The 26,203-nt window shown below is 44.1% G+C and overlaps 21 non-coding genes across 21 annotated transcripts; all 21 read left to right on the top strand.

Moving 5' to 3' along the window:
• Positions 1-265: 265 nt before the first annotated feature.
• Positions 266-384, top strand: LOC134124256 (5S ribosomal RNA). Its single transcript, XR_009955710.1, has one exon. It is a non-coding gene; the product is annotated as a 5S ribosomal RNA (ribosomal RNA).
• A 6,313-nt stretch (positions 385-6,697) lies between these two features.
• LOC134124324 (5S ribosomal RNA) lies at positions 6,698-6,816 on the top strand. The gene has a single exon (XR_009955778.1). It is a non-coding gene; the product is annotated as a 5S ribosomal RNA (ribosomal RNA).
• A 394-nt stretch (positions 6,817-7,210) lies between these two features.
• Positions 7,211-7,329, top strand: LOC134124255 (5S ribosomal RNA). The gene has a single exon (XR_009955709.1). It is a non-coding gene; the product is annotated as a 5S ribosomal RNA (ribosomal RNA).
• Positions 7,330-7,724: 395 nt separating this feature from the next.
• On the top strand, positions 7,725-7,843 carry LOC134124254 (5S ribosomal RNA). Its single transcript, XR_009955708.1, has one exon. It is a non-coding gene; the product is annotated as a 5S ribosomal RNA (ribosomal RNA).
• A 339-nt stretch (positions 7,844-8,182) lies between these two features.
• On the top strand, positions 8,183-8,301 carry LOC134124253 (5S ribosomal RNA). The gene has a single exon (XR_009955707.1). It is a non-coding gene; the product is annotated as a 5S ribosomal RNA (ribosomal RNA).
• Positions 8,302-8,696: 395 nt separating this feature from the next.
• On the top strand, positions 8,697-8,815 carry LOC134124252 (5S ribosomal RNA). The gene has a single exon (XR_009955706.1). It is a non-coding gene; the product is annotated as a 5S ribosomal RNA (ribosomal RNA).
• A 339-nt stretch (positions 8,816-9,154) lies between these two features.
• LOC134124251 (5S ribosomal RNA) lies at positions 9,155-9,273 on the top strand. Its single transcript, XR_009955705.1, has one exon. It is a non-coding gene; the product is annotated as a 5S ribosomal RNA (ribosomal RNA).
• A 395-nt stretch (positions 9,274-9,668) lies between these two features.
• On the top strand, positions 9,669-9,787 carry LOC134124250 (5S ribosomal RNA). Its single transcript, XR_009955704.1, has one exon. It is a non-coding gene; the product is annotated as a 5S ribosomal RNA (ribosomal RNA).
• A 338-nt stretch (positions 9,788-10,125) lies between these two features.
• LOC134124297 (5S ribosomal RNA) lies at positions 10,126-10,244 on the top strand. Its single transcript, XR_009955750.1, has one exon. It is a non-coding gene; the product is annotated as a 5S ribosomal RNA (ribosomal RNA).
• A 395-nt stretch (positions 10,245-10,639) lies between these two features.
• On the top strand, positions 10,640-10,758 carry LOC119206115 (5S ribosomal RNA). Its single transcript, XR_005117902.1, has one exon. It is a non-coding gene; the product is annotated as a 5S ribosomal RNA (ribosomal RNA).
• Positions 10,759-11,097: 339 nt separating this feature from the next.
• Positions 11,098-11,216, top strand: LOC119206119 (5S ribosomal RNA). The gene has a single exon (XR_005117906.2). It is a non-coding gene; the product is annotated as a 5S ribosomal RNA (ribosomal RNA).
• A 395-nt stretch (positions 11,217-11,611) lies between these two features.
• On the top strand, positions 11,612-11,730 carry LOC119202483 (5S ribosomal RNA). The gene has a single exon (XR_005117381.1). It is a non-coding gene; the product is annotated as a 5S ribosomal RNA (ribosomal RNA).
• A 339-nt stretch (positions 11,731-12,069) lies between these two features.
• On the top strand, positions 12,070-12,188 carry LOC119205092 (5S ribosomal RNA). Its single transcript, XR_005117383.2, has one exon. It is a non-coding gene; the product is annotated as a 5S ribosomal RNA (ribosomal RNA).
• Positions 12,189-12,583: 395 nt separating this feature from the next.
• On the top strand, positions 12,584-12,702 carry LOC119205090 (5S ribosomal RNA). The gene has a single exon (XR_005117382.1). It is a non-coding gene; the product is annotated as a 5S ribosomal RNA (ribosomal RNA).
• Positions 12,703-19,161: 6,459 nt separating this feature from the next.
• On the top strand, positions 19,162-19,280 carry LOC134124295 (5S ribosomal RNA). Its single transcript, XR_009955748.1, has one exon. It is a non-coding gene; the product is annotated as a 5S ribosomal RNA (ribosomal RNA).
• Positions 19,281-19,624: 344 nt separating this feature from the next.
• Positions 19,625-19,743, top strand: LOC134124248 (5S ribosomal RNA). The gene has a single exon (XR_009955702.1). It is a non-coding gene; the product is annotated as a 5S ribosomal RNA (ribosomal RNA).
• Positions 19,744-20,082: 339 nt separating this feature from the next.
• LOC134124247 (5S ribosomal RNA) lies at positions 20,083-20,201 on the top strand. The gene has a single exon (XR_009955701.1). It is a non-coding gene; the product is annotated as a 5S ribosomal RNA (ribosomal RNA).
• A 394-nt stretch (positions 20,202-20,595) lies between these two features.
• On the top strand, positions 20,596-20,714 carry LOC134124246 (5S ribosomal RNA). Its single transcript, XR_009955700.1, has one exon. It is a non-coding gene; the product is annotated as a 5S ribosomal RNA (ribosomal RNA).
• Positions 20,715-21,053: 339 nt separating this feature from the next.
• Positions 21,054-21,172, top strand: LOC134124323 (5S ribosomal RNA). The gene has a single exon (XR_009955777.1). It is a non-coding gene; the product is annotated as a 5S ribosomal RNA (ribosomal RNA).
• Positions 21,173-21,566: 394 nt separating this feature from the next.
• Positions 21,567-21,685, top strand: LOC134124245 (5S ribosomal RNA). The gene has a single exon (XR_009955699.1). It is a non-coding gene; the product is annotated as a 5S ribosomal RNA (ribosomal RNA).
• Positions 21,686-22,024: 339 nt separating this feature from the next.
• Positions 22,025-22,143, top strand: LOC134124244 (5S ribosomal RNA). The gene has a single exon (XR_009955698.1). It is a non-coding gene; the product is annotated as a 5S ribosomal RNA (ribosomal RNA).
• The last annotated feature ends 4,060 nt before the right edge of the window (positions 22,144-26,203 follow it).

Genomic DNA, 26,203 nt, shown 5'->3' with positions numbered 1-26,203 from the left:
TTGTAGAAGAGATGCAATAGGAAGAAGATGAAAGGTGGCTTACGTCCATACCCTCGTCAGGCCATTTGAGGTGGCGGGGACTGCAATGGCCATCCACCGATTGGCTGGGACTCCTGGGCGGGTCTTCTCTAGTCCATCCAATTTTCGCCATAGGATGTCACAGCCTTCTTTGCATACCCTTATTTAACCCACACAAAGATGCCAACGGCAGGCGTGACATAATTTTTTGACGCATTATAAAGGATTAGGAAAAAGATAAAAAGCAGCTTACGGCCATACCTCTCTGGTTCCGCCCGATCTCGTCTGATCTCGGAAGCTAAGCAGAGCAGGGCCTGGTTAGTACCTGGATGGAAGACCGCCTGGGAATCCCAGGTGCCGTAAGCTTTTTCACTTCTCTCTCTGAAAGCCGCCCAGCGCCGTAGCTTGTACACCTACACAATTGTAAAAAGTTGATCACATTGTAGAAGAGATGCAATAGGAAGAAGATGAAAGGTGGCTTACGTCCATACCCTCGTCAGGCCATTTGAGGTGGCGGGGACTGCAATGGCCATCCACCGATTGGCTGGGACTCCTGGGCGGGTCTTCTCTAGTCCATCCAATTTTCGCCATAGGATGTCACAGCCTTCTTTGCATACCCTTATTTAACCCACACAAAGATGCCAACGGCAGGCGTGACATAATTTTTTGACGCATTATAAAGGATTAGGAAAAAGATAAAAAGCAGCTTACGGCCATACCTCTCTGGTTCCGCCCGATCTCGTCTGATCACGACCGAAGGCTCCGCCCATTGCCGGTAGCAGGAAGTGCCAGTAGACCAGATTTGTTTGCCACACGGCTCCTTGTAGGGGCTCTCTTTTTCACCTCTGTTTGGGCTTATATTTGGATGCTTTAAGCGTTTTTTGTTGTCCTTTGAGACGTTTAGTACCCCCAGCAGTACTGTACTGCCTGGGGGGAAACTCCTTTTTTAGATATCCCCCACTTTGGTAGAAAGGGGCGTTTTTCGTCTATTTTTATTTTATTAAATATGGCAGACCAGCCGACCAAACCAGCACAGACCAAGATAACGGAGGACGACAAAAGAAGGTTTATGGCAAGCGTAAACGAGAGCGAGGAGAGAAATACCAGAGAGGAAGAAAGGAAAAGAAACCAGAGCTTGACGGTGAGAGTGGAGATGGAGGGGGAGGATACCATACCAATAATGGAAATGATGAGCTGCATCCGTGGGCTGTGCGGAGGTCTTATGGCCTGCCGGGTGTTAGGCCCCAACAAATATGAGGCTACCATGAGCCACCCGAAGGGAAAAGAGAGACTCATGGAAGGTTTTAAAATTAATGGCGCCACTGCTCACGTCAGTGAAATTACCAACGATGAGCTGGTAGTATCGTTCCTAAATCTGCCATATTACATTGAGGACTCGGAGATCATAGCCAAACTGCTAACATGGGGAGTTTCGGCGGTGTCCCCGATCAAAAGAAGAATGTGGCCGGGCACCAAGGTGGCCGATGGGACAAGGTTTGTGAGAGTGAAGTTCAACCAACATATTCAGTCACTTCCATACTCCACAAAATTTAACACGGCGTTGGGAGCAGAGTACTTCAGAGTCATTCATGACAAACAAGTTCGAGTATGCAGAATGTGCATGCAGCCGGGACACATCCTCAGAGACTGCCCAGAATTCATGTGCCACCAGTGTGGTGTGCAGGGCCACTACGCAAGAGAGTGTGTACAAAAGAGACAGACAAGGTGTGCCCTATGTAAAAATGAAGTAGAAAGATGCATATGTAACGTGAGTGAAGAGGAGATGAGTCAAGCTGGGTCAAGCGAATCGGATCTGGAGAGGAAGGGAGAGCAAGGGGGTGAGGAGCACGGTGACAGCAGCACGGTGGTGATCCAGGAGAGCAGCGCGGTGGGGCCAGTGGAGGAGGACCGGCACCAGACCACCGCAACCAGTGGGCCGAAGACGGTCGAGGGACCAGAGGAGATAGGAGAGCCGGGCGGTGAACCGGGAAAAGATGCAGTGGATGAGGTGCAGGTGGGAGAAACGGAGACGGAGCCGGCACAGGCAGTCCAGCCGGTACAGCAGAAGCTGAGGAGATCGGCCAGGCAGGTGGAGGTAGAGTCCTCCCTGGACGTGGAGGAGGGGCGAGAAGGCGAGCCGGGGCCGCAGACAATGCAGTTGTCGGAGCCATCTGAAGAATCGGACATGGACTTTACAAATGAAGCAAAAGAGGTGAGGAAAAGACACAACGTTTGGTCGACGAAAGCGAAGAAGAAGATGACAAAGAAGAAATAGGAATTTAATGCAACTGCTCTTTATAATGATTTCCCTGTCCCTGACCCTGGCGTCACAAAATATAAACAGCTGTAGGAATACCCAGAAAATGAATGAGGTACTAATGCAGAACAGTTATGTGGATGTTGTTTGCCTACAAGAAACAAACTGGGACACAAACTGGGTAGATACATGTGCAAAGCAATGGAAAGGGACGGTCTTCTCAAGTGAGGGGACCGCAAGGTCATGTGGGGTGGCCATTTTGATCGGCCCAGAAAACATCAGTGGGTATAGGGAAATTTTTAAAGATAGTGAAGGCAGATGCATTATAATAGAGGTGATTTATAAGGGAGAACCAATCAGAATAATTAATATATACGCCCCAAATATTGGCGAGGAGAGGAATACTTTCTTCCAGAAACTAGAAAAATGGATAACTGTGGAAACGATAATCATGGGAGACTTTAACGTCGCCCTAACTAACAATGACGTATCAATTAATAATAAATATAACAGCGACATGAGTAGGAGAACCTTAAAAAATATAATCACAGGAAACAATATGATAGATGCATGGAGGGTTTTCAACCCTAGGAGTAGAGGGTTTTCGAGGCGGCAAGTGGTCATGGGCAAATTAAAACAGTCTAGGATAGATCTGGCGCTGGTCGCCTCGGGGAGAGTTAAACATATAGTAGATATTAAATATAAGTTTAATATATTGAGTGATCACGCTCAACTTAATATGACACTTGGGGACAAAATGGAGAGGGGAAGGGGATTATGGTGTCTAAACAATAGCATCCTACGGGACGATAAGTACAAACAAAGAATAGAGACAGAGTTAAACAATATAGCTACGGATATTAAATATGTAGAAGAAAAGACAAATTATTGGGAGGACGCTAAACTTAGGATTAAAAAAATAAGCATAAATTATTGTAAAAAAAAAAGATGGGAAGAAAGGATTGAAGAAAGAATGTTAAACAACTTGTTAAGGATAGAAATAGAACAGGCAGAAACCGATGAAACTCATACCAGCGAGAAATATGAACTCTACAAAGCTAAATTGGACGAGATGGAAGCAAAAAGATGTAAGGGGGCAGCCATTAGGAGTAGGGCACAGCATCTATTAGAAGGAGAAAAGAGCACAGCGTTCTTTTTAGGATTGGAGAAAACAGCCCAAGAAAGACAGCATATTAGGCAACTGGAGAACGACAATAAATCTGTGATTGAGGACAAGGAGGAAATTATGGCAACTGTCTTTAATTACTACAAAGAATTGTATACTGACCAAAATCCGCAGAATGCACAGATTACAAAAATAACGAATCATATCACAAAACAGCTACAAGAAGAAGATAAAACCTTTTGTGAGCAGCCAATCCGGGTAGAGGAAATAGAAGTGGCCATCAAAAATCTAAACAGGAACAAGAGTCCAGGAAAGGATGGGCTAACTGCCGAATTATATCAAAGGTTCCCTGACCTGTTTGCTCCGGTCCTGTTAACTGTATATAATGAAATGCAATTAAGCCAAAGCATGCCTGAAACGTTCACAGAGGGGATAATTACCTTGATCTATAAAAATAAAGGTACTAGGGACAAACTGGGAAATTATAGACCAATCAGTGTTTTAAATACAGATTATAAAATATTAGCAAAAGTATTGGCAAACAGACTAAAAAAAGTGATTAAGACAATAATTATGGATACGCAAACATATAGCATACCTGGTAGAGATATACATGACAACATCATCCTGATAAAAGACCTAGTCAGGATCATGAAAAAAGAAGGGGGCTATCTGCTGGGAATCGATCTGGAAAAGGCCTTTGACAGGGTAGAACATCGATTCCTTTGGGAAGCACTAAAGGCGTATGGGTTCGGGGGGGAATTTATAAACTGGGTGAAATTATTATATGCTGAAGCAAAAAGTAGAGTCAGGGTCAACGGGGCCCTCACCGAGCCTGTTGAGTTGAAAAGGGCGGTCAGACAGGGATGCCCGTTGTCCGCTATGCTCTACAGCCTTGTGGCAGAACCCCTGGCATTGATGCTAGTGGAGGATAAGAGAATAGATGGAGTGAAAACTAGTAAAGGCAGGGAAATTAAAATAATCCAATATGCTGATGACATCAACATTTGTGTTAAGGATACAAAAAGCATTGACCACATCATGGAGCACATGGAGGAATTCGGAGTCGCCTCAGGGGCAAAAATCAACATGACAAAAACTGAATTAATGGTTTTTAATAAAGACGAAGCTCTGGATAACAAATGGGGGTTCAAAATAGTACAAGACGTGAGGAAAGTACTTGGGGTATATATAGGGGAAAATGAAGAAGGCGCCAGGGACAAAACCTGGACAGAAATTATTGAGAAAATTAAAAACATATGTAACCTGTGGTACGCCAGGGGCCTGAACCTAAGAGGGAAGGTAATCATATCTAATGCGCTAGTATTGTCAAAAGTTAACTACATTTTGGGGTCTTGCGAGATGCCGAATTGGGCTTCAGATTCAATTAATGCAGTGATTTCCTCATTCTTGTGGAAGAGGAAGGGCAATACAATCGCCCGCAGGACGCTAATCGCTAGCAAAAGGGAGGGGGGTCTAGATCTGATTGACCTCAGAGCCAAAAGAGATGCTCTGAGGGTTAAGCTAATTGGGAAATTTCTTGACCTGAGAAGGCAACATCCATGGAAAGACAACCTGGCGACCCTCCTGACAGAGTACGGTGAGAAGAATAACTACAACCTGTTTGCTTTTGCTCCAAGAAATGTTTCTGGGTTAGGGTTTCCAGGTTTCTACCGGGAAATGTTGGAGGCCTGGGACAAGTTTCTGCCCCACCTCAGACCGGACATGGAATACAGAGAGCAGGTGATGCTGTTACCGATCCTCAACTCACCTTTCTTCTTGCACAAAGGCAGGCCCCTGGCGTCCAAGCCGCTCCGTGAGGCAGGCCTGACGACACTGGGGGGGGCCGACGGGAGAGGGGGTAAGTTGGGTTTTGATTGTGGGAAAGCATTAGCGATCTTGAACAGAGCGGGGGTGTTTTTTAAGAAGAAACAGATAGCGGAAATTGGGTTGAGAGTTAATAAATGTATTTGCAAGGAATGGCAAACATTGATGCGCAGTAACAGCAAAGGGCAGGGCGACGGGGTGAACTTTATTCTGTGCCACAATGGAAAGAATATCCCAGTTACACAAATAAAAACAAAGGTAATCTACAACATTCTAATTAGAAAACTGGTCAAGAAACCAGCATCAGAACCAAGATGGGCAAGCATGTTTCCAAAAAAAGAAATCCAGACAATCTGGGGGAACCTAAACGTCCCATTTATCCCACATTCAGTTTTCAACACAGAATTCAAACTGAGGCACAGGCGGATTTTCACAAGCATCGTCCTCCATCAAATATACAGAGACAAATTTGAAAGGACTTGTGCGGTGTGTGGGCTAGAGGACGAGACTTTGGAACATCTCACACTTGAATGTCCAGCCCTAAAAAGTTTGCAGATATATGTGCGCAGAATGTTATGCAATCAATGTGGTGTAAATGAAGAGAGTCTGAAAGACTGGGACTGGATATGGCTTTTTGGCATGCCCAAAAAAAGTAAAGGAGGGGCTGAAGCCCAAGTGAATACACTCCTTGCATTTGCCAGGCACGCAGTAATCCTGAGGAGAAATTATGCACTGTACGAAGGAAAGACTGTAAGCATTTTGGAGTTGTACAAGAATATGTTAAAAGCACACATTAGACTGCTGTATGTCTGTAGGAAAGAATGGGTCTCGGAGCATTTTTTAAATAAGACAGCGATGGGTGAAGTTGTAGAAGGGCAGGGGCTCGTCTTCTATTTCTAATTGAGAATTAAACTCCTGGGTCTGTAATTGTAATATGATATGATGTAATATGATATGATAAATATGTGTTGCGTGGGTGTATGAGTGCGAAAAAACAAATGTAATGTATTTTTTGTATTTTTGATAATAAAAGATAAAAAAAAAAAAAAAAAATCTCGGAAGCTAAGCAGAGCAGGGCCTGGTTAGTACCTGGATGGAAGACCGCCTGGGAATCCCAGGTGCCGTAAGCTTTTTCACTTCTCTCTCTGAAAGCCGCCCAGCGCCGTAGCTTGTACACCTACACAATTGTAAAAAGTTGATCACATTGTAGAAGAGATGCAATAGGAAGAAGATGAAAGGTGGCTTACGTCCATACCCTCGTCAGGCCATTTGAGGTGGCGGGGACTGCAATGGCCATCCACCGATTGGCTGGGACTCCTGGGCGGGTCTTCTCTAGTCCATCCAATTTTCGCCATAGGATGTCACAGCCTTCTTTGCATACCCTTATTTAACCCACACAAAGATGCCAACGGCAGGCGTGACATAATTTTTTGACGCATTATAAAGGATTAGGAAAAAGATAAAAAGCAGCTTACGGCCATACCTCTCTGGTTCCGCCCGATCTCGTCTGATCTCGGAAGCTAAGCAGACCAGGGCCTGGTTAGTACCTGGATGGAAGACCGCCTGGGAATCCCAGGTGCCGTAAGCTTTTTCACTTCTCTCTGAAAGCTGCAGAGCGCCGCAGATTGTACACCTACAAATTACAAAAAGTATATCACATTGTTGAAGAGATGCATGTTTATTGTTGTTTTAACGTTGGATATGAAAGGCATTTAGACAATATTATCAAACATGATTCCGTTTCATGGTTGCTAAATTAGTGTTGATCAACATTTAACAATTGGCATACTTTTGTTTGTAATTTAGCCGTTGAAATACAGGTGCTAACCAAACATGTTAGATTTACCAGTGAAGAAAAGTAAAGTTCCCTTTAGGTTTTAGGAACCTCTCTTGCCAATGCTAAGAACTGCTTCAATTTTGGAAAAAGAAACTTCTGATTATCTTTGACACGTTTTAAAGGATTAGGAAAAAGATGAAAAGCAGCTTACGGCCATACCTCTCTGGTTCCGCCCGATCTCGTCTGATCTCGGAAGCTAAGCAGAGCAGGGCCTGGTTAGTACCTGGATGGAAGACCGCCTGGGAATCCCAGGTGCCGTAAGCTTTTTCACTTCTCTCTCCGAAAGCCGCCGAGCGCCGCAGATTGTACACCTACAAATTACAAAAAGAATATCACATTGTTGAAGAGATGCATGTTTAGTGTTGTTTTAACGTTGGATATGAAAGGAAATTAGACAATATTATCCAAAATGATTCCGTTTCATGATTGCTAAATTAGTGTTGATCAACATTTACGATTGGCATACTATTGTTTGTAATTTAGCCGTTGAAATACAGGTGCTAACCCAACATGTTAGAATTGCCAGTGAAGAAAAGTAAAGTTACCTTCAGGCTTTAGGAACCTCTCTTGCCAATGCTAAGAACTGCTTCAATTTTAGAAAAAGAAACTTCTGATTATCTTTGACACGTTTTAAAGGATTAGGAAAAAGATGAAAAGCAGCTTACGGCCATACCTCTCTGGTTCCGCCCGATCTCGTCTGATCTCGGAAGCTAAGCAGAGCAGGGCCTGGTTAGTACCTGGATGGAAGACCGCCTGGGAATCCCAGGTGCCGTAAGCTTTTTCACTTCTCTCTCTGAAAGCCGCCCAGCGCCGTAGATTGTACACCTACACAATTGTAAAAAAAATGTCACATTGTAGAAGAGATGCAATAGGAAGAAGATGAAAGGTGGCTTACGTCCATACCATCGTCAGGCCATTTGAGGTGGCGGGGACTGCAATGGCCATTCACCGATTGGCTGGGACCCCTGGGCGGGTCTTCTCTAGTCCATCCAATTTTCGGCATGGGATGTCACAGCCTTCTTTGCATACCCTTATTTAACCCACACAAAGATGCCAACGGCAGGCGTGTCATAATTCATTGACGCATTATAAAGGATTAGGAAAAAGATAAAAAGCAGCTTACGGCCATACCTCTCTGGTTCCGCCCGATCTCGTCTGATCTCGGAAGCTAAGCAGAGCAGGGCCTGGTTAGTACCTGGATGGAAGACCGCCTGGGAATCCCAGGTGCCGTAAGCTTTTTCACTTCTCTCTCCGAAAGCCGCCGAGCGCCGCAGATTGTACACCTACAAATTACAAAAAGAATATCACATTGTTGAAGAGATGCATGTTTAGTGTTGTTTTAACGTTGGATATGAAAGGAAATTAGACAATATTATCCAAAATGATTCCGTTTCATGATTGCTAAATTAGTGTTGATCAACATTTACGATTGGCATACTATTGTTTGTAATTTAGCCGTTGAAATACAGGTGCTAACCCAACATGTTAGAATTGCCAGTGAAGAAAAGTAAAGTTACCTTCAGGCTTTAGGAACCTCTCTTGCCAATGCTAAGAACTGCTTCAATTTTAGAAAAAGAAACTTCTGATTATCTTTGACACGTTTTAAAGGATTAGGAAAAAGATGAAAAGCAGCTTACGGCCATACCTCTCTGGTTCCGCCCGATCTCGTCTGATCTCGGAAGCTAAGCAGAGCAGGGCCTGGTTAGTACCTGGATGGAAGACCGCCTGGGAATCCCAGGTGCCGTAAGCTTTTTCACTTCTCTCTCTGAAAGCCGCCCAGCGCCGTAGATTGTACACCTACACAATTGTAAAAAAAATGTCACATTGTAGAAGAGATGCAATAGGAAGAAGATGAAAGGTGGCTTACGTCCATACCATCGTCAGGCCATTTGAGGTGGCGGGGACTGCAATGGCCATTCACCGATTGGCTGGGACCCCTGGGCGGGTCTTCTCTAGTCCATCCAATTTTCGGCATGGGATGTCACAGCCTTCTTTGCATACCCTTATTTAACCCACACAAAGATGCCAACGGCAGGCGTGTCATAATTCATTGACGCATTATAAAGGATTAGGAAAAAGATAAAAAGCAGCTTACGGCCATACCTCTCTGGTTCCGCCCGATCTCGTCTGATCTCGGAAGCTAAGCAGAGCAGGGCCTGGTTAGTACCTGGATGGAAGACCGCCTGGGAATCCCAGGTGCCGTAAGCTTTTTCACTTCTCTCTCCGAAAGCCGCCGAGCGCCGCAGATTGTACACCTACAAATTACAAAAAGAATATCACATTGTTGAAGAGATGCATGTTTAGTGTTGTTTTAACGTTGGATATGAAAGGAAATTAGACAATATTATCCAAAATGATTCCGTTTCATGATTGCTAAATTAGTGTTGATCAACATTTACGATTGGCATACTATTGTTTGTAATTTAGCCGTTGAAATACAGGTGCTAACCCAACATGTTAGAATTGCCAGTGAAGAAAAGTAAAGTTACCTTCAGGCTTTAGGAACCTCTCTTGCCAATGCTAAGAACTGCTTCAATTTTAGAAAAAGAAACTTCTGATTATCTTTGACACGTTTTAAAGGATTAGGAAAAAGATGAAAAGCAGCTTACGGCCATACCTCTCTGGTTCCGCCCGATCTCGTCTGATCTCGGAAGCTAAGCAGAGCAGGGCCTGGTTAGTACCTGGATGGAAGACCGCCTGGGAATCCCAGGTGCCGTAAGCTTTTTCACTTCTCTCTCTGAAAGCCGCCCAGCGCCGCAGATTGTACACCTACACAATTGTAAAAAAAATGTCACATTGTAGAAGAGATGCAATAGGAAGAAGATGAAAGGTGGCTTACGTCCATACCATCGTCAGGCCATTTGAGGTGGCGGGGACTGCAATGGCCATTCACCGATTGGCTGGGACCCCTGGGCGGGTCTTCTCTAGTCCATCCAATTTTCGGCATGGGATGTCACAGCCTTCTTTGCATACCCTTATTTAACCCACACAAAGATGCCAACGGCAGGCGTGTCATAATTCATTGACGCATTATAAAGGATTAGGAAAAAGATAAAAACAGCTTACGGCCATACCTCTCTGGTTCCGCCCGATCTCGTCTGATCTCGGAAGCTAAGCAGTGCAGGGCCTGGTTAGTACCTGGATGGAAGACCGCCTGGGAATCCCAGGTGCCGTAAGCTTTTTCACTTCTCTCTCCGAAAGCCGCCCAGCGCCGCAGATTGTACACCTACAAATTACAAAAAGAATATCACATTGTTGAAGAGATGCATGTTTAGTGTTGTTTTAACGTTGGATATGAAAGGAAATTAGACAATATTATCCAAAATGATTCCGTTTCATGATTGCTAAATTAGTGTTGATCAACATTTACGATTGGCATACTATTGTTTGTAATTTAGCCGTTGAAATACAGGTGCTAACCCAACATGTTAGAATTGCCAGTGAAGAAAAGTAAAGTTACCTTCAGGCTTTAGGAACCTCTCTTGCCAATGCTAAGAACTGCTTCAATTTTAGAAAAAGAAACTTCTGATTATCTTTGACACGTTTTAAAGGATTAGGAAAAAGATGAAAAGCAGCTTACGGCCATACCTCTCTGGTTCCGCCCGATCTCGTCTGATCTCGGAAGCTAAGCAGAGCAGGGCCTGGTTAGTACCTGGATGGAAGACCGCCTGGGAATCCCAGGTGCCGTAAGCTTTTTCACTTCTCTCTCTGAAAGCCGCCCAGCGCCGTAAATTGTACACCTGCACAATTGTAAAAAAAAATTCACATTGTAGAAGAGATGCAATAGGAAGAAGATGAAAGGTGGCTTACGTCCATACTATCGTCAGGCCATTTGAGGTGGCGGGGACTGCAATGGCCATTCACCGATTGGCTGGGACCCCTGGGCGGGTCTTCTCTAGTCCATCCAATTTTCGGCATGGGATGTCACAGCCTTCTTTGCATACCCTTATTTAACCCACACAAAGATGCCAACGGCAGGCGTGTCATAATTCATTGACGCATTATAAAGGATTAGGAAAAAGATAAAAAGCAGCTTACGGCCATACCTCTCTGGTTCCGCCCGATCTCGTCTGATCTCGGAAGCTAAGCAGAGCAGGGCCTGGTTAGTACCTGGATGGAAGACCGCCTGGGAATCCTAGGTGCCGTAAGCTTTTTCACTTCTCTCTCCGAAAGCCGCCGAGCGCCGCAGATTGTACACCTACAAATTACAAAAAGAATATCACATTGTTGAAGAGATGCATGTTTAGTGTTGTTTTAACGTTGGATATGAAAGAAAATTAGACAATATTATCCAAAATGATTCCGTTTCATGATTGCTAAATTAGTGTTGATCAACATTTACGATTGGCATACTATTGTTTGTAATTTAGCCGTTGAAATACAGGTGCTAACCCAACATGTTAGAATTGCCAGTGAAGAAAAGTAAAGTTACCTTCAGGCTTTAGGAACCTCTCTTGCCAATGCTAAGAACTGCTTCAATTTTAGAAAAAGAAACTTCTGATTATCTTTGACACGTTTTAAAGGATTAGGAAAAAGATGAAAAGCAGCTTACGGCCATACCTCTCTGGTTCCGCCCGATCTCGTCTGATCTCGGAAGCTAAGCAGAGCAGGGCCTGGTTAGTACCTGGATGGAAGACCGCCTGGGAATCCCAGGTGCCGTAAGCTTTTTCACTTCTCTCTCTGAAAGCCGCCCAGCGCCGTAGATTGTACACCTACACAATTGTAAAAAAAAATTCACATTGTAGAAGACATGCAATAGGAAGAAGATGAAAGGTGGCTTACGTCCATACCATCGTCAGGCCATTTGAGGTGGCGGGGACTGCAATGGCCATTCACCGATTGGCTGGGACCCCTGGGCGGGTCTTCTCTAGTCCATCCAATTTTCGGCATGGGATGTCACAGCCTTCTTTGCATACCCTTATTTAACCCACACAAAGATGCCAACGGCAGGCGTGTCATAATTCTTTGACGCATTATAAAGGATTAGGAAAAAGATAAAAAGCAGCTTACGGCCATACCTCTCTGGTTCCGCCCGATCTCGTCTGATCTCGGAAGCTAAGCAGAGCAGGGCCTGGTTAGTACCTGGATGGAAGACCGCCTGGGAATCCCAGGTGCCGTAAGCTTTTTCACTTCTCTCTCCGAATGCCGCCCAGCGCCGCAGATTGTACACCTACAAATTACAAAAAGAATATCACATTGTTGAAGAGATGCATGTTTAGTGTTGTTTTAACGTTGGATATGAAAGGAAATTAGACAATATTATCCAAAATGATTCCGTTTCATGATTGCTAAATTAGTGTTGATCAACATTTACGATTGGCATACTATTGTTTGTAATTTAGCCGTTGAAATACAGGTGCTAACCCAACATGTTAGAATTGCCAGTGAAGAAAAGTAAAGTTACCTTCAGGCTTTAGGAACCTCTCTTGCCAATGCTAAGAACTGCTTCAATTTTAGAAAAAGAAACTTCTGATTATCTTTGACACGTTTTAAAGGATTAGGAAAAAGATGAAAAGCAGCTTACGGCCATACCTCTCTGGTTCCGCCCGATCTCGTCTGATCTCGGAAGCTAAGCAGAGCAGGGCCTGGTTAGTACCTGGATGGAAGACCGCCTGGGAATCCCAGGTGCCGTAAGCTTTTTCACTTCTCTCTCTGAAAGCCGCCCAGCGCCGTAGATTGTACACCTACACAATTGTAAAAAAAAATTCACATTGTAGAAGAGATGCAATAGGAAGAAGATGAAAGGTGGCTTACGTCCATACCATCGTCAGGCCATTTGAGGTGGCGGGGACTGCAATGGCCATTCACCGATTGGCTGGGACCCCTGGGCGGGTCTTCTCTAGTCCATCCAATTTTCGGCATGGGATGTCACAGCCTTCTTTGCATACCCTTATTTAACCCACACAAAGATGCCAACGGCAGGCGTGTCATAATTCATTGACGCATTATAAAGGATTAGGAAAAAGATAAAAAGCAGCTTACGGCCATACCTCTCTGGTTCCGCCCGATCTCGTCTGATCACATGTGAAGGCTCCGCCCATTGCAGGAAGTGAGTTACAAGCTAGATTTGTTTGGCACACGTCTTTTGGAGGACTTTTTTTCCCTTCTCTTTTTTCTTGAGATTTCAATGCTCTGAGTGAGATTGTTTTTCTTTGTGAGACTTTGTTGTTTAATATCCCCCAGCAGTGTTACACTGTCTGGGGGACTTTTTTCTTTTTTACCGGGTTTTGTGCATACTCGAAGGAATTATCCTTTTTTGTGTGAGGGTTTTTTTCATCCCTTTTTTCAATGATGGACCAACAGCGTGAACAAACACAAAGTGGGCAGATGCCAATGATGAAGATGATGGCAGATGGACAAAGAAAGGAGAAGACAAGTGGGAATGACGGCGAGAATAACAATGAGGACGGGAAAAGACAGCGGAGCTTGACCGTGAGTGTGGAGACAGAGGGGGATATTACGATCCCTGTAATGGAACTGATGCACTGCATTAAGGAGATTTGTGGAGGACTCATGGCCTGCCGGGTGATAAACCCAAAGAAGTATGAAGTCACCATGAGCCACCCAAAAGGGAAGCAGAGGCTCATGGATGGCTTCAAAATAGGTGATACCAAGGTCCATGCAAGGGAAATCAGCAATGATGAACTGGTTGTTTCTTTTCTCAACCTACCATATTATATAGAGGACACTGAGATTGAGTGCAAACTGAGGGGTTGGGGGGTCTCTGCGGTCACCCCTTATAAAAGACGGATGTGGCCAGGCACCAAGGTGGCAGACGGGACAAGATTTGTCCGGGTCAGATTTAATGAACATGTACAGTCACTCCCATATTCTACAAAATTCAACACTGTATTGGGGGCAGAATATTTCAGGGTGTTGCATGACAAACAGGTGAGGGTGTGCCGGATGTGCATGCAGCCAGGACACATAGTACGGGACTGTCCGGAGTTTATGTGCCACCAGTGTGGGGTACAGGGGCACTACGCCAGAGAATGCCCCCGAAAACATCAGAAAAAGTGTACCCTATGCGGGGAGGAGACGGAGCATTGCAGATGTAACATGCGGGAGGAGGAACCGAGCCAAACTGGAGCCAGCACCCAAGAGAGGGGTGAGGAAGAAGGAGAAAGCGACAAGGAGGGGATCGGCGGCAGCGACGAGGATGCAGGTGGTCATGAGGAAGAGGATGAGAGCAGCGTGGGCGTGCTGGAGGTATTTCCGGAATGGCTGGAAGCGGCTGAGGAGGAGACGACCGTTTCAACGGCTGCACCTGAGGCGGCGCCAAGCCAAGGAAAAGGGAAGGTGCAGGACGGCAGGCTGAGAAAACCACTGTTGCAGGAGGAGCCTGAAAAGACACAGGCGTTTGGGCAAGAGACAGAGGTGCAGAACAGGGCTCCAGAGAGCACGCCACCTACCGCTGAGGCAATAGAGAGTGAGTTTTTGGGGATGGGAGCCACCCTGGATGCAGTGGACGTCAACACCGGTGGGACTCCACCTTTGCTGCTGGATACCGCATCAGACTCTGAAATGGATGTGGAAAAAATAATAGAGGTGAGAAAGAGGCGGGGGGAGCAGGGGGGGAAAAACAGGGCAAGGAAGAAAAAAAATCCTTGCTCTAAGGATAAGCCATAATGAACACGTTCATGATAATAATATTTATGTATGCGCTAATGGGTTCTGTGGATATAAGTATAACCTCCCTAAATACAAATGGTTTCAGAAATGCAGACAAGATTCAAGCAGTGTTTAGTAAGAACCATCTGACAGACATATTGTGTCTTCAAGAAACACACTGGGACTTGATCACAACCAAATATGTACACAAGCATTGGAGAGGGACGGTATACTCTGCTGAAGGAAGTGGAAGAACAGGAGGAGTAGCGGTGTTGATAAAAAAACAACATGATACCAATAGCAAATGCATTTATAGAGGCAATGATGGTAAATGTATAATTCTAGAAATTTTAGTCAATGATGAAATTATTAGATTAATAAATATACATGCTCCGAACGTAGAGAATGATAGGAAGAAATTTTTTATGGATTTAAATAGGTGGATCAACAACAAAACTATAATAATAGGAGACTTTAACGTGGTTCTGAGCAACAGAGATAGCTCTAAAAACAACACATATAAGAATGATTCAAGTAGGACGGTACTCAAAAACCTAATTTCGGGTTCAAACTTGATTGATGTGTGGAGGGTACTCCACCCCAGCACTAGAGGGTTTTCAAGGAGGCAAATCGTGCAGGGTCGATTAAAGCAGTCCCGTATAGATTTGGCTCTGGTAGCATCAGGGATGATCAGACAGACTTATGACATTCAGTACATATTCAACACATGGAGCGATCATGCTCAAATTGAATTGAAGTTGGGAGATGTCACTGTTAAAAGGGGAAGAGGGATATGGTGCCACAATAACAGCTTATTAGAGGACACGATATATAAAAATAAGATCAGGAATCTATTAATTAATGGAATGAGTGGTATAAAATATGTTGATAATAAAATAGAATTCTGGGAAGATATTAAACTGAGAATCAAAAAATTAAGTATCAACTATAGTCGAGAGAAAAGATGGGAAGAAAAGAGAAAGGAAAGTATAATAAACGAGTTGTTGAATGTGGAAATAGAAAAGATGGAATTGGATGAAAAGTATAGTAGCGAGGAATATGAAGTGTATAAAATAAAACTTGCAGAGTTTGAGGCCAAAAGATGCAAAGGTGCAGCGGTGAGGAGTAGGTCTCAGGCACTGCTTGAAGGGGAAAGAAGCACGGCTTACTTCTTGGGGCTGGAAAAAGTAACGCAGGAGAGACAACATATACAGCAACTGCAGAACAAAAGTGGTGTGATATGTAAAGAAAAAGATGAGATATTGGGTATAGTACATGAATACTATGAGGAGTTATATAAAGGGCAAAGCCCAGAGAAAGAGCAGATAGAACGGATTACCAGCCACATTGAGAAAAAAATAAGTGCAAATGACAAAGTCCTTTGTGATAAGGATATAGCTGTACAGGACATAGAGACTGCAATCAAAAATCTTAAAAAGAATAAGAGCCCGGGGTCCGACGGACTTACGGCAGAACTGTATCAGGGTTTCCCAGAGTTTTTCTCCCCAATCCTGCTTCAAGTGTTTGAAGAAATGGAGAAGGAAAAAAAACTTCAGATAAGCTTACGGAGGGGATCATCACATTAATATACAAGAAGAAAGGGAGTAAAGATAAGTTAGACTATTACAGACCAATAAGTGTTTTAAATATGGATTATAAAATCATTGCAAAAATATTAGCCTTTAGGATGAGGGAGGTGATAAAAGGTATTGTTACAGAAACGCAAACGTATGGTATTCCAGGCAGGGAGATTAATGATAATATAATAACGGTAAAAAATGTAGTGGGGATCCTAAATAGGGAAGGTGGGTGTTTATTGGGGATCGATCTAGAGAAAGCGTTTGATCGAGTAGAGCATAGTTTTTTGTGGGAGGTGTTAAGTAAATATGGTTTTGGGGAGAGATATATTAACTGGGTTAAATTATTGTATGTGAATGCCAGAAGCAGGATTAAGGTAAATGGGTTCCTGACCGATCAGGTGGGGCTGCGGAGGTCAATACGACAGGGATGCCCTATGTCAGCTACGCTCTTCAGCCTGGTGGTAGAACCGTTGGCTTTAATGATAAATAACGATGATAGGATAGTGGGGATCAATACGAATGGGAATAGGAATTTAAAAGTAGTACAGTATGCAGATGATATTAATATATTTTTAAGAAATAGTACATATATAGAGAGGGTAATGAATCATATAAATGATTACGAAAAGGCTTCGGGAGCTAAAGTTAACAGTGGGAAATCAGAAATAATGGTGTTTAAAGAAGATAGCATGGATATAAATAAATGGGGTTTCAAATTAGTAGATGAGAGGAAAGTTTTAGGAGTGTATATAGGGAAAAACGAAAGCGCTGCCCGGGATAAAAACTGGCATGAAGCCATAAAACGAACTAGAAATATCTGTAATATGTGGCAGGCCCGTGGGCTTACCATCAGAGGGAAGGTAAAAGTGTGTAATGCGCTGGTACTGTCAACAATTGTACATATTTTGGGATCTTGCGAGCTGCCCGAATGGGCGCTCCATTCTCTGAATAGTGTGACATCCTCTTTTTTGTGGAGGGGGAAGGGAAATATGATAGCACGCAAGACCTTAATAGCTAAGAAAGAGGAGGGGGGTCTAACTCTGATGGATATTAGTGCCAAAAGAGATGCGCTAAGGGTTAAAATGCTTGGACGGTTTTTGGATGCGAAGAGGAAGCATCCTTGGAAAGACACCCTGGCAGGGCTCCTGGCTGAATACGGAGAGAAGAGCTACTTCAATTTAGGTGCCTTCAGTCCCAGGGATGTGATTGGGGGGCTGCCGGGGTTCTATCGTGAGGTGCTGGAGGCTTGGGACAAGATTCTTCCCCACCTCAGCCTTGACTGCAAATGGAGAGCGCACGTGATGCAGTTACCTTTTCTCAACTCCCCTTTCTTTGTTTATGCAGGAAGGCCCATTGTGTCGAAAGCACTCGAGAGTGCGGGGTTGACCTCCTTGGGGAGCATATGTAAAGCAGCAGGAGATTGGGTTTTTGATATAAACAAAACGGAAGTAGGCCTCAAAAGAGCCAATGTTAGGTATAGAGCAAAACAAATTAGAGATGTTGGTGCAAGAGTTTTTAACTGTGTGGACAATGATTGGTTACACCTTACAGATGACGAGGAGCGGATGCAGGACGATGGAATGGAATTCCTTCTGTGCCTCGGGGACAAGTATACGCCAATAGGTAAAGCCAAAACAAAATGCATTTATAACATACTGGTACGGAAAGTGGCCATGAAGCCTGCATCGGAGAAAAGGTGGAAGGAACTTTTCCCAGATGAGCAGATGGGGACCATTTGGTTAAATTTAGATGTACCTCACCTACCACATGCTTTATTCCAAGCAGATTTCAAGCTGAGGCACAGGAGGATATACACTAGTATTGTCCTGCATCAGATCCACAAAAACATTTTTCAAAGGACGTGTGCTGTGTGTGAAAGGGAAGACGAAGATCTGGAGCATCTATTTTTGAAATGTTCCGGTTTAAATTCCATTCACACATATATCAAATCTATATTGATGACCTGTTGTGGAGTGGGGGCCAAACACATTGGCCAGTGGGAGTGGGTCTGGCTTTTTGGCTTGCCAAAAAAGAAAGATAGTACAACAATTGCAACCAACACCATTCTTGGCTTTGCGAGATATGCGGTACTCTTAAAAAGGAACAGGGCGCTATTTGATCACAAAAAAACAGACGTAATTGAAATGTTTAAGAATATGTTTAAAGCGCATGTAAAGCTGTTATTTATGTGTAAAAGGGAATGGTGCAAGAAACATTTTATGGAAGGTACCACAATATGTAGCATTGATGAAGAGGAGAAGTTATGCTTCTCCTTGTGAACCATATGGTTGTGTGAAAATAAGGTTGTGTGGATTACCCCCTAGAAGGCCCTTTGTTTTAGGGTTTTCTTTCGTATGGTTTTGTGTAGTGTTTTATTTTGTTTTGTATGTCGGTACCCTCTGGGTTGTATGTATTTTAAAATAAAATGTCATGTATTTTTGATAATAAAAGATAAAAAAAAAAGTTCCGCCCGATCTCGTCTGATCTCGGAAGCTAAGCAGAGCAGGGCCTGGTTAGTACCTGGATGGAAGACCGCCTGGGAATCCCAGGTGCCGTAAGCTTTTTCACTTCTCTCTCCGAAAGCCGCCGAGCGCCGCAGATTGTACACCTGTTTTAACGTTGGATATGAAAGGAAATTAGACAATATTATCCAAAATGATTCCGTTTCATGATTGCTAAATCAGTGTTGATCAACATTTACGATTGGCATACTATTGTTTGTAATTTAGCCGTTGAAATACAGGTGCTAACCAAACATGTTAGAATTGCCAGTGAAGAAAAGTAAAGTTACCTTCAGGCTTTAGGAACCTCTCTTGCCAATGCTAAGAACTACTTCAATTTTAGAAAAAGAAACTTCTGATTAACTTTGACACGTTTTAAAGGATTAGGAAAAAGATGAAAAGCAGCTTACGGCCATACCTCTCTGGTTCCGCCCGATCTCGTCTGATCTCGGAAGCTAAGCAGAGCAGGGCCTGGTAAGTACCTGGATGGAAGACCGCCTGGGAATCCCAGGTGCCGTAAGCTTTTTCACTTCTCTCTCCGAAAGCCGCCGAGCGCGGCAGATTGAACACCTGTTTTAACGTTGGATATGAAAGGAAATTAGACAATATTATCCAAAAAGATTCCGTTTCATGATTGCTAAATCAGTGTTGATCAACATTTACGATTGGCATACTATTGTTTGTAATTTAGCCGTTGAAATACAGGTGCTAACCCAACATGTTAGAATTGCCAGTGAAGAAAAGTAAAGTTACCTTCAGGCTTTAGGAACCTCTCTTGCCAATGCTAAGAACTGCTTCAATTTTAGAAAAAGAAACTTCTGATTAACTTTGACACGTTTTAAAGGATTAGGAAAAAGATGAAAAGCAGCTTACGGCCATACCTCTCTGGTTCCGCCCGATCTCGTCTGATCTCGGAAGCTAAGCAGAGCAGGGCCTGGTTAGTACCTGGATGGAAGACCGCCTGGGAATCCCAGGTGCCGTAAGCTTTTTCACTTCTCTCTCTGAAAGCCGCCCAGCGCCGTAGATTGTACACCTACACAATTGTAAAAAAAATTTCACATTGTAGAAGAGATGCAATAGGAAGAAGATGAAAGGTGGCTTACGTCCATACCATCGTCAGGCCATTTGAGGTGGCGGGGACTGCAATGGCCATTCACCGATTGGCTGGGACCCCTGGGCGGGTCTTCTCTAGTCCATCCAATTTTCGGCATGGGATGTCACAGCCTTCTTTGCATACCCTTATTTAACCCACACAAAGATGCCAACGGCAGGCGTGTCATAATTCATTGACGCATTATAAAGGATTAGGAAAAAGATATAAAGCAGCTTACGGCCATACCTCTCTGGTTCCGCCCGATCTCGTCTGATCTCGGAAGCTAAGCAGAGCAGGGCCTGGTTAGTACCTGGATGGAAGACCGCCTGGGAATCCCAGGTGCCGTAAGCTTTTTCACTTCTCTCTGAAAGCTGCAGAGCGCCGCAGATTGTACACCTACAAATTACAAAAAGTATATCACATTGTTGAAGAGATGCATGTTTATTGTTGTTTTAACGTTGGATATGAAAGGCATTTAGACAATATTATCAAACATGATTCCGTTTCATGGTTGCTAAATTAGTGTTGATCAACATTTAACAATTGGCATACTTTTGTTTGTAATTTAGCCGTTGAAATACAGGTGCTAACCAAACATGTTAGATTTACCAGTGAAGAAAAGTAAAGTTCCCTTTAGGTTTTAGGAACCTCTCTTGCCAATGCTAAGAACTGCTTCAATTTTAGAAAAAGAAACTTCTGATTATCTTTGACACGTTTTAAAGGATTAGGAAAAAGTTGAAAAGCAGCTTACGGCCATACCTCTCTGGTTCCGCCCGATCTCGTCTGATCTCGGAAGCTAAGCAGAGCAGGGCCTGGTTAGTACCTGGATGGAAGACCGCCTGGGAATCCCAGGTGCCGTAAGCTTTTTCACTTCTCTCTCTGAAAGCCGCCCAGCGACGTAGCTTGTACACCTACACAATTGTAAAAAGTTGATCACATTGTAGAAGAGATGCAATAGGAAGAAGATGAAAGGTGGCTTACGTCCATACCATCGTCAGGCCATTTGAGGTGGCGGGGACTGCAATGGCCATCCACCGATTGGCTGGGACTCCTGGGCGGGTCTTCTCTAGTCCATCCAATTTTCGCCATAGGATGTCACAGCCTTCTTTGCATACCCTTATTTAACCCACACAAAGATGCCAACGGCAGGCGTGACATAATTTTTTGACGCATTATAAAGGATTAGGAAAAAGATAAAAAGCAGCTTACGGCCATACCTCTCTGGTTCCGCCCGATCTCGTCTGATCTCGGAAGCTAAGCAGACCAGGGCCTGGTTAGTACCTGGATGGAAGACCGCCTGGGAATCCCAGGTGCCGTAAGCTTTTTCACTTCTCTCTGAAAGCTGCAGAGCGCCGCAGATTGTACACCTACAAATTACAAAAAGTATATCACATTGTTGAAGAGATGCATGTTTAGTGTTGTTTTAACGTTGCATATGAAAGGAAATTAGACAATATTATCCAAAATGATTCCGTTTCATGATTGCTAAATTAGTGTTGATCAACATTTAACAATTGGCATACTTTTGTTTGTAATTTAGCCGTTGAAATACAGGTGCTAACCAAACATGTTAGATTTACCAGTGAAGAAAAGTAAAGTTCCCTTCAGGTTTTAGGAACCTCTCTTGCCAATGCTAAGAACTGCTTCAATTTTAGAAAAAGAAACTTCTGATTATCTTTGACACGTTTTAAAGGATTAGGAAAAAGATGAAAAGCAGCTTACGGCCATACCTCTCTGGTTCCGCCCGATCTCGTCTGATCTCGGAAGCTAAGCAGAGCAGGGCCTGGTTAGTACCTGGATGGAAGACCGCCTGGGAATCCCAGGTGCCGTAAGCTTTTTCACTTCTCTCTCTGAAAGCCGCCCAGCGCCGTAGCTTGTACACCTACACAATTGTAAAAAGTTGATCACATTGTAGAAGAGATGCAATAGGAAGAAGATGAAAGGTGGCTTACGTCCATACCCTCGTCAGGCCATTTGAGGTGGCGGGGACTGCAATGGCCATCCACCGATTGGCTGGGACTCCTGGGCGGGTCTTCTCTAGTCCATCCAATTTTCGCCATAGGATGTCACAGCCTTCTTTGCATACCCTTATTTAACCCACACAAAGATGCCAACGGCAGGCGTGACATAATTTTTTGACGCATTATAAAGGATTAGGAAAAAGATAAAAAGCAGCTTACGGCCATACCTCTCTGGTTCCGCCCGATCTCGTCTGATCTCGGAAGCTAAGCAGAGCAGGGCCTGGTTAGTACCTGGATGGAAGACCGCCTGGGAATCCCAGGTGCCGTAAGCTTTTTCACTTCTCTCTCTGAAAGCCGCCCAGCGCCGTAGCTTGTACACCTACACAATTGTAAAAAGTTGATCACATTGTAGAAGAGATGCAATAGGAAGAAGATGAAAGGTGGCTTACGTCCATACCCTCGTCAGGCCATTTGAGGTGGCGGGGACTGCAATGGCCATCCACCGATTGGCTGGGACTCCTGGGCGGGTCTTCTCTAGTCCATCCAATTTTCGCCATAGGATGTCACAGCCTTCTTTGCATACCCTTATTTAACCCACACAAAGATGCCAACGGCAGGCGTGACATAATTTTTTGACGCATTATAAAGGATTAGGAAAAAGATAAAAAGCAGCTTACGGCCATACCTCTCTGGTTCCGCCCGATCTCGTCTGATCACGACCGAAGGCTCCGCCCATTGCCGGTAGCAGGAAGTGCCAGTAGACCAGATTTGTTTGCCACACGGCTCCTTGTAGGGGCTCTCTTTTTCACCTCTGTTTGGGCTTATATTTGGATGCTTTAAGCGTTTTTTGTTGTCCTTTGAGACGTTTAGTACCCCCAGCAGTACTGTACTGCCTGGGGGGAAACTCCTTTTTTAGATATCCCCCACTTTGGTAGAAAGGGGCGTTTTTCGTCTATTTTTATTTTATTAAATATGGCAGACCAGCCGACCAAACCAGCACAGACCAAGATAACGGAGGACGACAAAAGAAGGTTTATGGCAAGCGTAAACGAGAGCGAGGAGAGAAATACCAGAGAGGAAGAAAGGAAAAGAAACCAGAGCTTGACGGTGAGAGTGGAGATGGAGGGGGAGGATACCATACCAATAATGGAAATGATGAGCTGCATCCGTGGGCTGTGCGGAGGTCTTATGGCCTGCCGGGTGTTAGGCCCCAACAAATATGAGGCTACCATGAGCCACCCGAAGGGAAAAGAGAGACTCATGGAAGGTTTTAAAATTAATGGCGCCACTGCTCACGTCAGTGAAATTACCAACGATGAGCTGGTAGTATCGTTCCTAAATCTGCCATATTACATTGAGGACTCGGAGATCATAGCCAAACTGCTAACATGGGGAGTTTCGGCGGTGTCCCCGATCAAAAGAAGAATGTGGCCGGGCACCAAGGTGGCCGATGGGACAAGGTTTGTGAGAGTGAAGTTCAACCAACATATTCAGTCACTTCCATACTCCACAAAATTTAACACGGCGTTGGGAGCAGAGTACTTCAGAGTCATTCATGACAAACAAGTTCGAGTATGCAGAATGTGCATGCAGCCGGGACACATCCTCAGAGACTGCCCAGAATTCATGTGCCACCAGTGTGGTGTGCAGGGCCACTACGCAAGAGAGTGTGTACAAAAGAGACAGACAAGGTGTGCCCTATGTAAAAATGAAGTAGAAAGATGCATATGTAACGTGAGTGAAGAGGAGATGAGTCAAGCTGGGTCAAGCGAATCGGATCTGGAGAGGAAGGGAGAGCAAGGGGGTGAGGAGCACGGTGACAGCAGCACGGTGGTGATCCAGGAGAGCAGCGCGGTGGGGCCAGTGGAGGAGGACCGGCACCAGACCACCGCAACCAGTGGGCCGAAGACGGTCGAGGGACCAGAGGAGATAGGAGAGCCGGGCGGTGAACCGGGAAAAGATGCAGTGGATGAGGTGCAGGTGGGAGAAACGGAGACGGAGCCGGCACAGGCAGTCCAGCCGGTACAGCAGAAGCTGAGGAGATCGGCCAGGCAGGTGGAGGTAGAGTCCTCCCTGGACGTGGAGGAGGGGCGAGAAGGCGAGCCGGGGCCGCAGACAATGCAGTTGTCGGAGCCATCTGAAGAATCGGACATGGACTTTACAAATGAAGCAAAAGAGGTGAGGAAAAGACACAACGTTTGGTCGACGAAAGCGAAGAAGAAGATGACAAAGAAGAAATAGGAATTTAATGCAACTGCTCTTTATAATGATTTCCCTGTCCCTGACCCTGGCGTCACAAAATATAAACAGCTGTAGGAATACCCAGAAAATGAATGAGGTACTAATGCAGAACAGTTATGTGGATGTTGTTTGCCTACAAGAAACAAACTGGGACACAAACTGGGTAGATACATGTGCAAAGCAATGGAAAGGGACGGTCTTCTCAAGTGAGGGGACCGCAAGGTCATGTGGGGTGGCCATTTTGATCGGCCCAGAAAACATCAGTGGGTATAGGGAAATTTTTAAAGATAGTGAAGGCAGATGCATTATAATAGAGGTGATTTATAAGGCAGAACCAATCAGAATAATTAATATATACGCCCCAAATATTGGCGAGGAGAGGAATACTTTCTTCCAGAAACTAGAAAAATGGATAACTGTGGAAACGATAATCATGGGAGACTTTAACGTCGCCCTAACTAACAATGACGTATCAATTAATAATAAATATAACAGCGACATGAGTAGGAGAACCTTAAAAAATATAATCACAGGAAACAATATGATAGATGCATGGAGGGTTTTCAACCCTAGGAGTAGAGGGTTTTCGAGGCGGCAAGTGGTCATGGGCAAATTAAAACAGTCTAGGATAGATCTGGCGCTGGTCGCCTCGGGGAGAGTTAAACATATAGTAGATATTAAATATAAGTTTAATATATTGAGTGATCACGCTCAACTTAATATGACACTTGGGGACAAAATGGAGAGGGGAAGGGGATTATGGTGTCTAAACAATAGCATCCTACGGGACGATAAGTACAAACAAAGAATAGAGACAGAGTTAAACAATATAGCTACGGATATTAAATATGTAGAAGAAAAGACAAATTATTGGGAGGACGCTAAACTTAGGATTAAAAAAATAAGCATAAATTATTGTAAAAAAAAAAGATGGGAAGAAAGGATTGAAGAAAGAATGTTAAACAACTTGTTAAGGATAGAAATAGAACAGGCAGAAACCGATGAAACTCATACCAGCGAGAAATATGAACTCTACAAAGCTAAATTGGACGAGATGGAAGCAAAAAGATGTAAGGGGGCAGCCATTAGGAGTAGGGCACAGCATCTATTAGAAGGAGAAAAGAGCACAGCGTTCTTTTTAGGATTGGAGAAAACAGCCCAAGAAAGACAGCATATTAGGCAACTGGAGAACGACAATAAATCTGTGATTGAGGACAAGGAGGAAATTATGGCAACTGTCTTTAATTACTACAAAGAATTGTATACTGACCAAAATCCGCAGAATGCACAGATTACAAAAATAACGAATCATATCACAAAACAGCTACAAGAAGAAGATAAAACCTTTTGTGAGCAGCCAATCCGGGTAGAGGAAATAGAAGTGGCCATCAAAAATCTAAACAGGAACAAGAGTCCAGGAAAGGATGGGCTAACTGCCGAATTATATCAAAGGTTCCCTGACCTGTTTGCTCCGGTCCTGTTAACTGTATATAATGAAATGCAATTAAGCCAAAGCATGCCTGAAACGTTCACAGAGGGGATAATTACCTTGATCTATAAAAATAAAGGTACTAGGGACAAACTGGGAAATTATAGACCAATCAGTGTTTTAAATACAGATTATAAAATATTAGCAAAAGTATTGGCAAACAGACTAAAAAAAGTGATTAAGACAATAATTATGGATACGCAAACATATAGCATACCTGGTAGAGATATACATGACAACATCATCCTGATAAAAGACCTAGTCAGGATCATGAAAAAAGAAGGGGGCTATCTGCTGGGAATCGATCTGGAAAAGGCCTTTGACAGGGTAGAACATCGATTCCTTTGGGAAGCACTAAAGGCGTATGGGTTCGGGGGGGAATTTATAAACTGGGTGAAATTATTATATGCTGAAGCAAAAAGTAGAGTCAGGGTCAACGGGGCCCTCACCGAGCCTGTTGAGTTGAAAAGGGCGGTCAGACAGGGATGCCCGTTGTCCGCTATGCTCTACAGCCTTGTGGCAGAACCCCTGGCATTGATGCTAGTGGAGGATAAGAGAATAGATGGAGTGAAAACTAGTAAAGGCAGGGAAATTAAAATAATCCAATATGCTGATGACATCAACATTTGTGTTAAGGATACAAAAAGCATTGACCACATCAT

This window comes from Pungitius pungitius, unplaced genomic scaffold (assembly GCF_949316345.1).
Source record: "Pungitius pungitius unplaced genomic scaffold, fPunPun2.1 scaffold_49, whole genome shotgun sequence".
Lineage (NCBI taxonomy): Eukaryota > Metazoa > Chordata > Actinopteri > Perciformes > Gasterosteidae > Pungitius > Pungitius pungitius.
This window is presented reverse-complemented; position numbering and strand designations above follow the sequence as displayed.